The sequence below is a fragment of the Ochotona curzoniae genome, unplaced genomic scaffold (assembly GCF_017591425.1).
Source record: "Ochotona curzoniae isolate NIBS_2020 unplaced genomic scaffold, NIBS_Ocur_1.0 contig_64, whole genome shotgun sequence".
Taxonomy (NCBI): Eukaryota; Metazoa; Chordata; class Mammalia; order Lagomorpha; family Ochotonidae; genus Ochotona; species Ochotona curzoniae.
Window position 1 is genome coordinate 23,760,313 of NW_024466502.1, and position 18,096 is coordinate 23,778,408.

Genomic DNA, 18,096 nt, shown 5'->3' on the forward strand with positions numbered 1-18,096 from the left:
AAGACCTGGAGTATCTATCCATCAGGCCATGGGGGTTTCTTAGTTTACTGAACTGTGCCTCTAATTCTCTGAGAGAAAATCTGGATGAGTAAAGAGGAATGGCAAAATGACTTCTGAAAGCTTTTTATATTGTATAAGCATGACTTCTTTTAGACTTTATGTCTAAGAGTTATTAGCCTGCAGAAGCTAAAATCATGCTGATGTGCACTTGTTAAAGGAATAGCTCTCTAATCTTTTTGCAGAAAGCTCAGATATACACTTTATTTGTTGAAACTGTAAAAATCGAACTGTTATTCACTGTGTGCTGTAAGACACAGTGAAGAGGTGCAGTAGATTAAAACTATGCCTGCGATGGCAGCACCTTGTTCAGTATCAGCACTGCTTCAATCCCTGGTTGCTCCACTTTTAATTCAACTTCCTGCAAATTCACCTGGGAGAGCAATGGAGGACATCCCGAGTGTTTGGGCCCCTCCCACTCACGTGGGAGATGCAAATGGAATTCTAGCCTCCTGTATTTGACCTGGGTCCACCCAGGTCATTTGGGACATGAGCCAGCTGATAGATGATCTGTCATCAGTTCTCTGCTTCTCTTGTGTCTCTCCTCTCCTCTCCTCTCTCTCTCCTCTCTCTTGCTCCCTCTCTCCTTTTTTCCACCTCTTTCTCTTTCTCTAACTTTGTCTTTCAAATATATAAAGAAATCTTAAAAAAAAAAAGAGGTCATGATGTCTGGCTCTAAACCCAAACTTCATTTCTGTGAATGAATCCACAGTAAATAAAACATACTGCCTCATCCTTTCTATAGTTTTAAAATATGAGTGACTTTAATAAAGAACCAAGAAACTCTCGAATGAAGTATTTAAAAATCTAGGTGACATTTCATTGTCCTCAGGGTTTTCTGCCAGCAGTTTAACTTTTTGATGGACAGTTCTTGTTAAAAGTAAGAAAATCAGTGGGCATATCACCAAAAAGATGTTTTACTTCAAGTGACACAATGTAGATCCACCACCAGCTTAAACAGATAAAGGCTTTTATTCACTCAAACTAAGATGTGGCAGTGTATGTGTGGTGAAATCATTCAAGAATGTCACTCAGAGTGTTGGCTTTCTGTTCTTCCTGCACCACTACCCACAGTGGGGAGCTTTTATCCTTAAATTTGCAATATGTGTGCCATCCCTCTAGGCAGTGCTTTAGCCTGCCAAGCAAGAGCAAGGATAAAAGGAAAAAGTAAAAGAATATGACGCTAGGATTGCCCATTCCACTAAAAGACATTTCTTAAAGTTTCTACTTGGTATCAGCTACTTACATCTCACTAACCAAAATCATGCTGTATGGCCATGCCCTGTTACAGGAGACTGGAGAAGTGCTACGGGTTTTCCAGTTTGTGTGATTAACAAAAGGAAAAGGAGAGTTCAATCATGGATGTTTGGAAGAAGATAATCCACATAGTCTTTTGCTATAAGTAAGAATATTTTATTGAGATGATAAAACTATAATCGCCGTTGTTTTATTTTCTAATTTTTACAAACTTTGCTTTATGGCCTTTCTTCCCAAATATTCCTATGACCTACTTTAATCTTGTGCTTATCAGTTGTTTATGGGGTTAATCAATTTTCTGGAATGTACAGCAATAGTTTTTTTTGAAGAGAATATGTATGCAGATGTAGTTGTATGTCTGTTTATGAATGTGTAAATTCAAATGATTACATATATCACTGATACACTCATATATATTTTTGTCCATACATGTTTACCTTTCAGCCCTTTCAACCCAAATGTTGAATACAGCAACGTGATTTCTGTGCTCAGAGGCTTCCAGCTGCACGTAGCCAATGAACAACCACAACTGCAGGTCAGAAGGTGTGTGGGCAGTGAGGTTGGTATTCCTTAATTTGCTGGTTTCATCTCAATGAAGATGCATCAAGATGATTTGTGCTTGATTGAAAGCCATTGTTGCTTTCAATAAGCCACGGTCTATAATCAGTAAAATTGATCAATGTACACATGAGATTCATAAATGAAAACATGTGAGTACTGACTATTCTGAATGAGCTTTTGGTTTTATTAGGAAATTACCAGGCTTGTGGCCTGAGAAAGCAGCTGAGGATGGCCTACATGCCCTGGCATGCTACACCTGCATGGTGGACCCAGAATAAGCTCATGGATCCTGTCTTTGGATCAGCTCAGCTCTGGCTATTGCTGCCACTGGAGAGTGAAGCAGTGGATGGCAAGTATTTCTCTGTGTGTCTCCTCTCTGTAAATCTGCCTTTCCAAAATAAAAAATAATAAATACATAAATAAATAAATAGATATTTTTTTAAATAACAGAGGTAAGTTAAATGGGTTATAGATGAAATTGTATTTGATCATGAGCCGATAATCTATTAAAACAGCTGGATAAATACATAGTGATTCAGTGCATGTATTCTCTCATTTTCTGCACATGGAAACTAGAAAATAGTTAAAATTAGAAACAAAATTGAAATTACAACCTTTACAACAGGTTATGATGTGCTTGCTTTAGGTATTTGAGTGGAATAACAATTCGACATTAGCCTGATCTTGTCTCCTGAGTGCTTAGTATGAATCAAGATCTGGAATGGGGATTGAATATTTTTTGTTGTTTATTTTTTACTTGTTTGTTTGACAGATAAAGGGACTAAGATGTGCAAAGATAACACATATAATCTCATGTGCTAATTCAGTCTCCCAAATGCCCACAATAACGGATTTAAAAGGGATAGTCCATCCATTGGAATGAACAGGCACCACAACAGACAGAAATCTGAATGTGTGTGTGTGTGTGTGCGCGCGCGTGCGCACACACAGTCATTCAGACTAGAGTAAAACAAGGCAACAAAGTTTAAAGAAGAGAATTCACTTGGTAGACAAAGACAGACATCTTCGCAAAAGCTAAGAGCCCAGTTCACCCAGCACTTAACTGAAATAATCTCCTATCTTCTTTCTTCTGAGTTGACTTACATCATATTCCTGAGATTAAAGAATAGACCAACATCTAGAATCATCCAAGATAAAAATTGAGATTACTTTCCTGTCAAGTTTCACAGATTCTACATCCACAGTGTCATTTATGTTTGTGTTTTTCTCTGCTTTTTACTTCTGTTGCCTCATTCCAGCTGTTCATCATCTCTTGGAATGATTCCCTAACAGGCTTTTTTCCCTTTAGTCTCACATCTCCCACTACTTGTGCTAGTTCTAATGGCTAATATTACATACACCCTCTCCTGGGTTCAGCCATCAATTACACACTGTACACTGGAAAAGCTCATAGTTCCTGGTGTGACCCCAAAGACCTTCCTGCCCTTGTCTGTTCCAGTCTCATCTCTTACTGCACCATTTCTTGGCTCCTTTGTTTACCTCCTACAAAACTGCTTACAGTGCCTCTGAAGAAGAGCCTATTTCACACCTCCATGCTTCTCCTTACTTTGCCTGTAATAACCTCTGCTTCTCTGACTGATGACTATTATGGAAGAAGGACTGATTCCCCTTTGAAGATAATGATCTAGTACCATAGGCTCTGGGAATTCCACCTTTCCCAATGCAGCACTGTGTATGTGACAACAAATCCACACATGCAGAAATCTAGTCAATTGGCACAAATATTTGTTTGGATTCCTTTGTAATTTTCAGAGCTTTGCGTTGATCAATTCTTGGCAAAAATAAGCTGTGATTCACTTTTCCTGGAGATTAGTTAGGGCAGTAAAATTTCAAAAAGAAACATTTTTACCTATTGTAACAGCGGGTGTAGTTATACAAACTATTGCTAACTGTGTACAGTTACCTTAAGTTATTAACTGAGTCCATGATGCTTTAAATGCTCGCTACTTAGGGCTGACATCTTTCTAATGGATCATATGATGCTTAAGAATTCTCACACAGTGATAGCATATGTATGTGTGATATGCATGCCACATGCAGCCATCAAATGTAATGTTTTTATCATTTGCCATCTTGTTCTTTGAATTCTTGCCCAGTTCATTTCATTGCTTGAATGAATTTCATTTTCTGATAGCTCATTTAAATAATTCTAAATTTTTATATTATATTAAAGTGGAACTTAGTCTCATGCTGTCACAGCAATATGATTATGATTCTAGAATTTAAAAAAAATAACCTCAATGTTCAACACAGCATGAAATAGGATATAATCATTTTAGTTTGCTTTTGACAGATGTGTAAAACAATTTCATGCCATACCATTTCCTTCCATCTGCATCTTAACAGAGTGAGCTTTGCTGGTAATTACTTACTTTTTATGTTTGTTTCATAATTTCCTTTTAAGCAATTCTGGGTGCCCCCATCAAATATCTCACCTCATTAAACACTTCCCTATACCAACATGACCAGTTCAATACAAAGGTACAGATCCATTTAACTTTTTCTCCAAAATGAGATCAATGAGCTAAATTCTTTTGGTAGCATTTGGGTTTATCCCAACTCAGTTTTCACCATCCATTTCTTATATTTATTCCTTCTTAGGGCACTAAGTCCTTTTAGAAGTTTTGAGTCTCTTTAAGGGGAAGAAGCAATGGCAGGGTGGGCAGAGGTGGAAAAATGAAAAGAGAGGAGGGGGAGGGAACAAAGGATGGAAGGAGGATGGGAGACAGACATATGGTTATATTATACCAAGATGTTTTATTTTATTGAGAATTTTATATTGTTAAGATTATTTGGCCTGCGTGGCCTAGCGACTGAAGTCCTTGCCTTGAACGTGCCGTGATTCCATATGGGCGCTGGTTCTAATCCTGGCTGCTCCACTTCCCATCCAGTTCCCTGCTTGTGGCCTGGGAAAGCAGTTGAGAATGGCCCAAAGCCTTGGAAACCTGCACGCATGTGGGAGACCTGGAAGAAGTTCTTGGCTCCTGGCTTTGGATTGGCACAGTAGCAGCCGTTAAGGTCACTTGGGGAGTGAATCATAGGATGGAAGATCTTCCTCTCTGTCTCTCCTTTTCTCTGTATATCTGACTTTGTAATAAAAATAAATAAATCTTTTAAAAAGATTATTAAAAATTTTAAGCATTTTAGCAACAAATACAAAATATAATTTTAAGTTATGCCTTATCAAATCATGAACTCTATAAAAATTCTAATATTAAAAAACATTTATTTCACAAACCACATATGGTTTTGGTATGATTCCTCTTTCAATGCATTGATGTATTTCATTTATTTGATGCTTCTTGTTATATTCTGTTACATGGAGTATTGCCCCAATGATTTTTCCATCATTTGTATGATCATTTAGCTAAATACTGATTAGAAAGTGTTTTTTTCTTTTTACCTGCTCTGGAACAGTGTCAGCAGCATTAGTAATGTTATTTGGGCAGAGTTGAACAGTGTCACTTCATAGATTTATTGCAATGTTCTATGTTTATATGGTGATCTTCCCACTCTAACGTCTAAAATTTGTATTTACTTTTGACATAAGTGCTCACGCATGCAGAGAGAAAGATGTGGGGAAGACAAAGAAAGAGGGAGAAACAGAGAAAGAAGGGGGCACAGAGAGATATTTCAACCACAGTTCACTCCCCGAGATACATAAAAGAGCTGGGGGATATGAAAGAACAAAACCAGGAGCCTAGACTTTCATCTGGATCTCCCAAATGCTTGTCATGGGCCCGGGCACTTCACTTGAGCCATTGCCCACTGCCCTCCATGCTATGCCTTAAACCCAGGGCAGAGAGAACTGAAACCCCTGCACCTGTACACAGCCTGGGACGCCCCAAGTAGCATCTCCAACTCTGCACAGAATACCTGCTCCCCTTGTCCAGTCGTGGTTTATATATTCTCTATGTATTGTTTATATTGTCTCTATGTATTGTCTATATATATATATATATAGTGAATTTCTTACTATCTCTGCCTTTGAATCTTTTCAATAGGTTTGCCAGTTTTGTACTTAATAATGAAATCATTTCTACTGGCAATATATTTGAACTATTATTAGGATCTTTTTCATATGTTATGTCTTTTAATCTTTTCAATGCAACAAATAAGTAATTTTCATTCTTTCTGGCATATTAGTGATTGTATTTAAGGCTATTTTGTTCTGTTTTTTTCCCTTTTAACACTGATTTTGGTTGTTTTTAAATATTTTTAAAAGACAGTTTCCTATAGTACTTTCTCACTATTCCTTATTTTCACACTGTTTATGAGGGCTTGTTTTGACTTTGTGGCTCCAGAGTATTGGAATCTAATTGTGTTTGCTTTGCTGCTTAACACATGGATAGTTTTTGCAAATTCATCTACATAAAATGTTTTTTCTGGTTTTGAATGTGAGCAAAACACATAATTATCTGAATGTATTTTATGTTTATATTCCCATTTACTTTTACTCATATTGGCTTTTATGAATTGTAAGAAGTAAATTAGATTTCACTATTATTTATTTATACCATCATATTTTTATCATTGTGAGAGAGTCAATTTTCATGCTAACATTACTTGGGAAACACAATTTTGTAATTGATTTTTATTGTGGACTATATCTTTCCATAGCATAACTTTGTTCATATTTTATAATGCTGCAATTCTTTCTTTTTGTGCTTATTTTTACTGCTTTGTTTTTGGATTTTGTTTATATTTTAATTTTGTTTTCCTAATAATTTATTTTTATTTTTATTTAAAAGACAAGGTTAGAGAATGGGAGAGATAAGCAGAGAGAGAGAGAAAGAGAGAAGATCTTCCATCTGCTGGTCCACTCCCAATATGGGTGCAATAATTGGAACTGAGCAGATCCAACGCCAGGAGTGAGAAGCTTATTTTGAATCTCTTAAGGGACCCAAGGACTTGAGCCATCCTTCCCATGTGCAGAGGGCTGGATATGAACTGGAGTAGCCAGGACACAAACAAACCATCCATATCATATGCCAGAGATATAGGTAGAGGCCTCCCAGGCCGTAGCATCCACACCCTATATTTTTACTTACAGTCTTTCTGAACTCTTCATTCTTGGGGTTAGTGGGTGGTTGCTAAAAGACAATTTTGTTTGGATGTTATATTCCGAACCATAAGCTTTAGCTCATTTATATTAGTTGCCATGAATTTTTATTATATAGTATGATTTCCTTTAACTGCAGTTATTTCTGCTTGTACTTTTGTATTTTACATTTTTTACATCTTAGATATTATTTTACATCTGCAGCCTTGGGGTTTTTTTTTTTTAAATATTTACTTTACTTGAAAGTCGGAATTATAGGGAGACATCTTCATCTGCCTGCTTACTTTCCAAATGGCCACAATGGCTAGAGCTGAACCAATCCAATGCTGCGAGTCAGGAGATTTTTCCAGGTTTCCCATATGGGAACTTGAGCCATTTTCTGATGTTTTCCCAGGCCCTATGCAGGGAGCTGGATTGGAAGTAGAGTAGCTGGAACACAAACTGGCACCCACATGTGATGCCAGCTTCACGGATGGAGGTTTAGCACACTATGCCACTGGTGCTGGTCCCAACTTTAGGCATTAAACTTCTATGCCTGTTGGCTAAAAGAAATGGACAAAACAGGCTCATTTTTCATTGCTCTTCTTTCTTCTGCTTTTGTTTAGTGTTTCTATATGTGTGTGTGTATATATATGTATATATATATACCAAGAAAATTATATATATATGATATGGGTGTGTATATATAGCATACATATTTGCGTATATATCAAGAATTATATATTCACATATATTTATATTATATATATTTATATTATATATGTAATTTATTTATACACACGTATATGTATACATTTTCTTGATATGTTTTTGGATTTTTAATATACCATAATTTGTAATTACACACATACACACACTCACACACACACACACTCACACACACTCACACACACTCACACACCCGTAACACATGCACATTTCTATTTTCAAGGCAGAGTTACAGGGAGGGACAGACAGAATCTTTATTCTGTGGTTTCAATTCCCCACACCAGAGAAGCAGTGGGTTGGCCAGACTGAAGCCAGGACCCAGAAACTCCCAATGGGTCTCTCACACAGTGCAGGAGCCCAAGCACCCAGGCTATTTTCCAGTTTTGCCAGACACATTTACAGGGAGCTGGACAAGAAGTGAAACTGAAGCTGGAACCATTTCTCATCTTGAAAGTTCACTTTGCGGACAGTAGCTTAACCTGCCTCACATTCCTATGCTTAATACATTGAAATCCTGATTTTTGCCCTCTAGTTCTTCACAGTGAAGACATACAGGAGTCCAGCATCATGGCCCAACATCCCATAAGAGAGCTGACCCAGCCACCCAAGTGGGAGCCAGATGTCATGCCAGATCCTTCCTGGCTTTTGCCCGGGCACAGCCACTTGGGAAGCGAACCAGCATATGGCAGATTCTCTCTCTCTCTCCCTCCTTTTCCCTTTCCTTTTTTCTCTTCCTCTGCTTCTCCCTCTCTCTGGTATTCACCTTTCAAATAAATAAACAAATGTTTTTTTTTTAAAAAAAGAAGACACAAGATAGACTCTTTTCCATATTATTTCCTAATTTCATTTATATGTCATTTCCAATCTTTCTACATACTCAAAGTTATGTGGAGAAAACAGTTCAAAAGAAATATCACTAAAGAATTACTCACTATACTTAATTAAAAAATGGGTCCCCTTCAATACCTTTCACTATTTCAGTCTTCTCTCAGGTCATTGCATTTACTGTGAGACTTCTTTCTGCCTGAGTGTATTTCATATTCCACATGCAAGTGATATCACGCAGTATTTCTTTTTTATATCTGTATCTGGCTTATTTCAATTAGCTGAGTGTCTTCCAGGTTCCTTCGTGCTATTACAAATGATGGGATTTCCTTGTTTTAATTTCATTATGCATTATATACATATGTATCTGTAACTACATGCAAATACATATTATATATAGTGTAATTTTTTTCTGCATTCATTCACTGATAAGTGTTTGAGCTAATTTCACACATTGGCTTTAGTGAATAATGCTGCAATTAAAAGTGAATAGGAGTGGCATAGCGCAGTGGACTAGTGTCTAAATCCTAGCCATGCAAGTGCCAGGATCCCATATGGGGGGCACCAGTTCGTGTCCCGACTGCTCCATGTCCCATCCAGCTCCATGTTTGTGGCCTGGGAGGGTAGTCGGGGACAGCCCAGTGCCTTGCGATCCTGTAGCCTCATGGGAGACCTGGAAGAAGTTCTTGGCTCCTGGCTTTGGGTCAGTTCTCTGTGTATCTGACTTTCAAAAAAAAAAAGAAACAGTACAGAGAGGAACTATTGCTTCAAACTTCTGGTTTCTTTTCCTTTGGATAGGATTGTTGGATGATCATGTGGCAGTTCAATTTTGAAGTGAACCTTCACATTGTTTTCCATGATAGTGAAAATTTACAGTTCCATCGTTAATACACATGGGTTCTCTTATTCACACTCTCACCAGCACTTTTTTAGCTCTTGTCTTTTAAATAACTGCCATGCTAACAGGTGTGAGATGTGATCTCATTGTAGTTCTGATGGATATTTTCCTGAGGATTAGTAATAATGAGCCCTTTTCATATATTGGTTGCATACTTATGTGTCTTCTCTGGAGGAATGTCTGCTTAAGTGCCTTGTCTAGCTTTTAAATTGAGTTGTGCTATTCAATTATTTTAGTTCTTTAAACGTTTTGCATCTTAATCCCTTATTAGATGTATACTTTGAAAACACGTCTCACTTTTCTTTAGGTCAGCTTCATACTCATTCTGTTGCTTCCTTTGATAAGCCGGGACTGTATTTTGTTGAAATCTCACTTATCTTTGCCCTTGTTTCCATTTGGCCCACTAGTTCTTTTATTTAGTATTTAGTAAAGATATTCAACATGCCTGCATTACTTCATTTTAATTTAGGGAAAAATCTGAAGGTAAAGAAAGTTTCAAGACAATAAATTTGTCAATGCACTTCATCTAGATTCGCTGCTTGAGATTTTTTTCTCTTTGCTTTTCTTCATGGAAAGTATATACTACTTACAATATGCGTGTACAAATATTATCATTGCTGAATTACTGGCCATCTTCATGATTCTTCACCTAGAAATACTTAATGTGTCTTAAAGTGGGGGAGGAAAATGGTCTCTGAAATTAATCAAAGTATAATTTTAAATTCAAGAAATTTAATCTGGTACAAAACAGCTGCAATTCACTAATTTTCACAATGCTGTATTTTAGAGCAAGTTTTTCTGTTACAAATACACACTCTAAAATTAGCCATCTTTTTAAAACAGCTCTGTTTTCCAGCTCTGTTTTCCTTTATTATTAAAATGTTAATAAGTGAAGTGTAGAACTGTGGAACGTGCCTTTGTAATGCAGAGTTTGTCTTAACCTTTTGTTTGTCTGACTGTTGTAAACTTTTCAATGCATCTTTCATCTTTACTTTGTGTGTAAGCTGATGAGAAGTGGGTTGGAGGGGAGTGTTCCTTTTGTTTTGTGTTTGTTGGTTTGTTTGTTTTGTTTTAGTTAGAAGCAGCCAATCATGCAAGCTCCTACCCTGGCTTGTTCTTCTAACCACCGTGAAAACCTTAAATGATTTCCTGTTCCTCTCTCTTAAAGTGTTTTTTGGATAATTGTGGCAGCCACTTCATTTTGCTAATGAAAGTTTCATCATGTGAGAAATAAATCTTTTCATACTCTCTTAGTGTGTACAGCACCACCAGCATCAGCATTAGAACTAAATTTGGGGTGGCAGTCCCCTTTCTGCTGCAAGTCTGCAGCACTCTCTATTTAGTTTGTCAGATTGTTTCCTCATAATTCATGTCAGACTGTGTCCAATAGTAATTGGGTAAAGAATAAAAGATGCCAGGCCTTTCTCAGGATGTCTATTAGCTTCTCTCCGTAGTTTTTTCACTTTGTGAAAATCACACAACCTGCATGGAAGAAAGTGTTCTGTGCCTCTTTCTTAAAATTCTATCTTCAAGCATGCTTTCTAAGCAGCTTTCCTCATTTATATTTGGTCTTTCTGTAATTCCTAGTCTTTGTACCTAAAGACCTTCTGCTTATCAATGTCTCCATTTTGTTGAAATGTGACTTTACATTTCTATTTCCTGTTCTGCTTGTTATTTTAGAGAGTAGAAGGGGACAGGGACATGAGTCTGCATGTAAGAAAGCAAGTCTTGCAGCTTATTTTATTGAATACAGTTCACTTTATTATCTATGAAATAAGTGATATGCCCCTGAAATTAATTAATAGTATTAAACGTTGGAATTATTAAGTCAGCATTGATATTAACACTCTGAAAACATTATGCATGGCTGGCTTTGTGGCACAGTGGGTTGAAATGCCACCTACACCAGTGGCATCCCATATGAGAACCAATTAATGAACTAGCTAATCCTTTTCCTATTCAGCTCCAAGATAATGCACCTGGGAAAGTAGTGGAAGATGACCCAAGTACTTGGGCCCCTTCCATCCAAGTGGGAGACCCAGATCAAATTCCTGCCTCCTCATTTGGGTCTGGCCATGTCCTGGACTTTGCAGGTATTGAGGAGTGAACCAGAAGGAACAAATCACTCTCTTTCTGTCTCTCTCTGTGTCTAGTTCTTCCATTCAAATAAATAAATAAAAATAAGAGATAAAGTAGAAGGGAAGAGAAGAAGGAAGGGAAAGGAAAGAAAAGGGAAATGAGGGGAAGGAAGGGAAGGAGAGACAAGGGAACAGAATGGAAGAGAAGGAAAAGTGAGATTGGGCTTGGGCAAATATTGCAATTTCTAGGCTCCACAAAAATCTAGATGAGGATGGAAGTGGGAAGAGAATATTGCTAAGAAAACTTCTGTTGTTGTTGTTGAATCTTACTAAAATTCCCATTGTAGAAAGTCAAAATGGAACAAATGCCTCCTTAGGAATTCCTGAATAATGCATATCCTCATGGGATATCTCCATTTGGCAGAGGCTATGGTGATTCGCAGACTGAATCCCCCCACCTTCACCCAGAAGCCTTGATTGTAACACTTGCTGTTAGCCATCTTTCTGTAAGGGCTGCAGCCTGATTGTGTCCCTGGAGGTACACTCTGCTCTCCAAGAGATGCCCCTACATTTCTTTTTCTTCTACTCATTGTAATATGATGAAAATTATTCTATGAAAGACTGCCTGTCCATCATCGAGAACAAAGCTGCAAAGCCTTTCGTAAAAGGCTTTGGTGTCAATCTTTCCAACTTTGTTTTCATATGATTCTGTTTCTATTCATTTTTAAATCCAATTATATTTGCTTTGAACATACAGAGAAACTGAGGAAAATTCAGGAGCTGAGTTTATTCATAACTGGCCAGAGAGACCTTTTAGTAGATAAAGGCAAATTATTATAATATCACATCATCTGGTTTATGCTTAAGTCTCAGTTTCCTAGCTTTTGTAGCCTTTGTGCTGGTAGAAGGAGAAGAAAGTGGTAGTTGAGAAAGAATAGGAGCTCTTTTCGTCCTGTTTTAATTCATGCCTGTGGAAGAAGTAAGTGAGAGAGTGGAATCTATTTTCCTCCTGTTTAAGCGTTCTCAGGGAGGAACAAGGGGCAGTGATTTTGATGCACTGGCTTGAGCCACTGCTTCGAATGTCCCTATCAGATTGTGAGGATCAAGTGCAGTCTGTGATTCTGATCCAGCTTCCTGCTCATGGGCCTAGGAGGCAGCTGTTAAGGGCACAAGTGTTTGGGTTCCGCCTCCCATTTGTTGGACAGGGATGTTGTTTCTGGCTTTTGTATGGCTCAGCCCTATCTATTGCAGGCATCTGTGAAACAGATCAGCAAATGGAAGATAATAGCTCTATCACACTACATTTCAAATAAATAAATAAATCTAAAACAAAGAAGAAGAAATGAATTACAGCTGGCATGCTTTCATTTCTACTTATGTTTGGGAAAAGAAGAAAGCAACAAAAAATATCACTTAAAGGAAAATTAAAGGGAGAGTTTCAGTTCAGTTCAGTTTTTTTTTTCCTTCCTAATGGCCTTCCCAAACATTCAATTAAGATAGCACAGAAAATGAGAGTTCACAGTTGAAGGTGGGACACATTATGCCTGTTGCTCCCTAGGAATCTAGCAATGATGAAAAGGTCAGGATGTTTCTGACAAAGATAGCTCTGTGCTTCCCCACTGCGGGCCATGGCCTTTGTTAACAGGAAAATGCCTAATGTTAGCAACTAGGATGTCCCTCACTACAGCTTTAACCTTTGCAGGGGACATTTTTTTTCTGTTTAGCCAGACTTTTTCAAATTAAAATCTCTTTATTTTAGGAGAAAGTCACACGGATGGCCTGAAGTCCAGTGTTTTCGGTGAGTGGAACACAGATGCCCTCATTTTCAAAGTTCATTTAGTGTAGAGTGTAGAGAGAAATAGAAATAATTCTCAGATCTGCTCCGTGGGCTATCTGAAGCATTCACAGTGTTTTTCATTAGAGCCACCCCTTAATGGTCCTAGAAAAAACTCTGCTTTATTAGGAAACCTGGCAACAAGAATCAAGATAATCTATGTCCTAGTCTCAGAATTGTATTTGCAGAATCAAAAGTACATTATCCATCATTCTCCCAGCTTTGTCTGGCAGAAAAGGGGCACAGAACTTCTTATTTAGAAACACTGTCATTTGATGAGAGGTACAAAGGCACATTTTATCACACTGATACGTTGTCCCTCTTCCCACCCACTTTTTAGCCCAAGGGTGCACCCTAATACCTTCTCTATGATGCAAGGGGTGAATCTGGGAGGGGTGGATTGGCGCATGGTTCTCCAAGTGCCTTAAGTTTTAGAAGCTGTCTCATGAACAGATCCTCTTATCCATGTTCCAAAAGTTCTCCAAACTTAATAACTAGTTCTTCCTGTTTACTCCTTCCTCAAGAGAAATGGTTTCATATTTCCCAGCACAACACAGCATGAAGTTGGGATGAGAGGAGCAAAGCCAAGAGACAGAAGGAAGTGTTTTGCAAGTGGTAGAAACAGATTTGACTCACATCTTGCTCCTAGACCAAGCCATGCTTTTCCTTCTGAAGAATTCTGCAGAGAAATACACCATTCAGTCTTTTGTTTCTCATGGCTACAGCCCCTTTGGGGCCAGAGGCTGCTTTCCATTTCGATTTTAGATTAGTCCTAGCAGAAGATGTTTCTCCCTCTCCATCTTTCCTCCTACTCCTACAAGCTCAGCATACTTTGCATTGACACGCCAATCTGTTTTTGCTTTATTGGTCTAGAAACCAGAATCTTTCCTGCCGTATAATATCTGCTTCTTTGTTTCTGGGTGTTCCAATATATTTCAATTTATGCTTTGTGCCCCTTGTAAAAAGCCAAACAAAAATTCCTTTTTGGCTTCACTGCTTTCTGAAGCCAATGGGCATAGGAGAGGAAGCAATGTTCTTTTGGGATTCTGAGTGCCGGGTAGCATCTGATCCCACTCAATTCCACTCATGGAAAGTAGAATAACATTCAACAAGCAAGCCTCTCTGTGTTCAGAACAATTAGTCTGTAGTAACAGGGAATTTAGGAATCAGATAAGCACATTTTCTCACAGGTGTGCTATGTTAAAATAATTACCCTGCATGTTTTTCTTGGTGATTTGTTATTTGAGGATCCCTATTATGAAACTGCTACTGGGAAAGGCCATCCACACAATTGGGAAACAAAATGCTAACTCTTCTTTCTGATCTACATGCTAAATAAATTCAATATGGCAACTTCTAAATTCAAATATTTCACGTGGCATTTCTTTTTAAATTAATTAATTTATCTTTTTATTTTATAATACAGTTCCATTGGCTCTGGGATTTCCTCTACTCCTCCCCAAGTCCCGGTCCCCACCAGCGTTGATTTTTGCTATATTATCATGTTAGTATAGTAGTTCATAAACAATCATAAGTCCATCATTCTGCTACTAAATGTATCCTGACATTATAGGTATGGGCAATGGCAGAGAGTAGAGTTTCATTGGGAGTCCATTTTTGATTTGGAAGTAGAGGTGCACCTGGATATGATAGTCTATTACACAGTTACTGTGTATCCCCATTAAATGAAAATCCATAAAACAAAATCAACAACAAGAAGAAAATTGAAAAATTTACAATGGCATGAAATTAAATAACATGCTACTAAAATGACCAATGTGTCACTGAAGAAATGAAAAAAAAAAAAACCTTTTCAAAGCAAACAATGCTACAGTGTGACCTTTTCAAAGCAAACAATGCTATAGTGATGAAATTAATAAAAAAAAAACTTCATTGAAGAAAGGAAAATAAAAAACATGAGATTTAGCAAAAACAGGATTGAAAGGAACATTTATTACACCAGGTGCTTACAAAAAATAGAAATATTTCAAATAAATGATCTAATAGTGTATCTCAAGGACATATAAAAAAGGATAAAATGTACAGGAAATAAGAAATGATAAAAATCACAATTTAATGAATGAAATTAAAACTAGAAACCTGCAAATTGCAACAAGAAAAAGCCACTTTTTTTTTTTAACAAAATGAATAAAATAACTTTTAACCAGACCTGCAAAGAAAAACAAGAGAGAAAAACCAAGTAAACTTAGAGATGAAAAAGAAAACAGCATAAGAAACTAGTAAGGTGAAACCCTTCTGCTGAATGGATCCTTTGATCATTATGTGGTGTGCTTCTTCATATCTTTTGATATTTTTCATGAAAAAGTCTATATTATCTAACGTAAGACTGGCTATATCAGCTCGTTTTTCTTTTCCATTAGTCTAGAATATCTTTTTCCATCCTTTCACTTTCAATTTTCACATATCCTTTTTGGTGAGATGTGTTTACTGTAGACAACAGATTTTTTTTGTTTTGTTTTGTTTTACTTTGCTTTGATCCAGTCTGCTAATCTGCGACACTTGATTGGCGAGCTTAAGCTATTTGCATACAGGGTTAATATCAATAGGTAGTAATTAGATTCTTTCATTTTAGCAATGGGTTATTTATTCTTTGATTTAATCTTTTGTTGTTTAATTGGAATGTTCTCCATGCTTGCCTTTGATTTTGGTAGGTGCTGTTCCTTTTCTCTCTCAATAGAACATCTGTACAGTTTCTTGTGAGAGATCAGCAGTGACTCTGATTGGGGTTCCTCTGTTTAATTGATTTTTTGACGTACATATTTAAGGATTTTTCTTTGTGTTCAACTTAAGAGAGCACAATTATCATTATTTTTGCAATGGTTACTTTTGGTCAACCCTGTTGGGAATTCTGTGCCCCTCCTGTATTTTGTTTCCAAATTCTTTTTCCAAATTAGGGAAGTTTTCCTTTATTGTTTCCTTGAATACATTTTTAAACCTAGCTTCCTTTTCTGTGCCTTCTGGAACTCCCATAATCCTTATATTCAGACTTTTGATAATGACCCTAAATTCCTGAATACTTTTTTTAGCTTTGTTCATTTTCTAGCTTTTTGATTGTTCTCCATTGTTGAAGGAAATATATCGCAAGTCTGCTATTCTTTCTCCTGCTTCATCCATTCTATCTAACCTAAATTCTTTTAGTTGTTCATAATATGCATTTTTAAAAATGTTTTTGAAGACAACTCAATACAGGAATATCATTTTTTTGCACCAAAATAAACAAATTCTTTATTCCATTTTTTTTTCTATGAACCATTTGTGGTACCCTTATATAGTCCCTATTATTGTTAACGCATTTATTTTAGGAAGAAATAAAATGTGCTCATGTGTGAGTTACTTACGGTATTATATAACTGGGTTATTTTAACCATTACCCAGTCAGGCCAGAGAAAATTTAATGCACTTAGCAGAATTTTATGTATCTTTTTGTGAATGTGTTTTATGATCCAAAGCAAAACACTAAGATATTCTGAGACCTTTAACAGTTTAATTTGGAAAACTATGTCCTTTAAATGATGGCTTAGATTTTCTTTTTACACATGTGTCTGGTGGTAGTGTTATTTGGTCAGTTTAGCTATTTAATATTTTACATATTAAGAACAAATTTCTTGATGGAAATTTTACTGTGTATTGACTTTTTCAGGCAAATGAAATTTTTGAGCACAAATGTTTGGTCTTTGATTCAAAATAGCTCTTAGAATTAAAATAAAAGAATAAGCAGAAAATCATGTCATCCCCTTTCTGCCCCGTTTCTTATTCTTTCTCTCTCTCACCTGTTCATCAATGGCAGATATTTTCTACTCACTGAGTTTGAAGCACTAATGAATAATACTTAACACATCCTAAATGTTATCCTTTTCCTTAAATACTGAATGCCAAAACCAACATCTCTGGTTTTATTTCTCCTACTGGTCTCAGCTGCTGGGACATGAATCAACTGTATTGGTTACTTGCTGGTTGGAAAATTAAGTATTCAAAACATCACTTTCCTCACCTATAGACTAGGTCTTATGATAGCATTTACCTCACAGAGAAATTGTGCATATCAAATGTGAGAGTACATGTAAGTAAAAGTAAAATTAAAAAAATAATAATAAAATTAATGACAATATGAACAGATATTTTACACTTAGGCATCATGCAACGAATTTCGGATGTTTTCTGTGATTTTTTTTTCTGAACAATATTTCCCCAATTAATTGTTTTTACTTTATGCTTTGATTTTGCCATATGAGTCAGCAGAGAACCAGGAAGTATTAAGATATTTAATCACATGTCATAAGTTACAAATTTTGAGAAAAGTGCTGTAATGCAAAGCCACAACCAAATAGGATTCGACAAGTTGGGAACCCTTAGTAATTTATTACACAAACACCTCATTCCCAGCTTTGCAGGGCAGACATTGACTCTTGAGTGGGAAGAGACAGTTTCAGGTTCTGCTGCTATTACCTCTATTTGTCCTGGAAAAAAAAATTACTTCCTGAAGTCTGTTTCCCCATCTACAGAATTACAGGAAGAGTGAGCTTCCTTTCCGGGTTGTTATGAGGATGAAAGGAGATGAAAATTACCCAGCAAGCACCAAAGCTAGGGCTGAAGTTTTATAAACAGCAACTCTACTTTTCTTCAAATTTCAGTAGACATGGTTACCTGATTTTCCAATTCTCAGGTTATTGAAACAGACGATTAAACTGTAGGAGGTTGATGGAAGATGACTCACAGATTTTAGTAAAAAAGTGACAGGTGGTAAACTGATGTGGAGGAGGCAATAGAAGAAAAA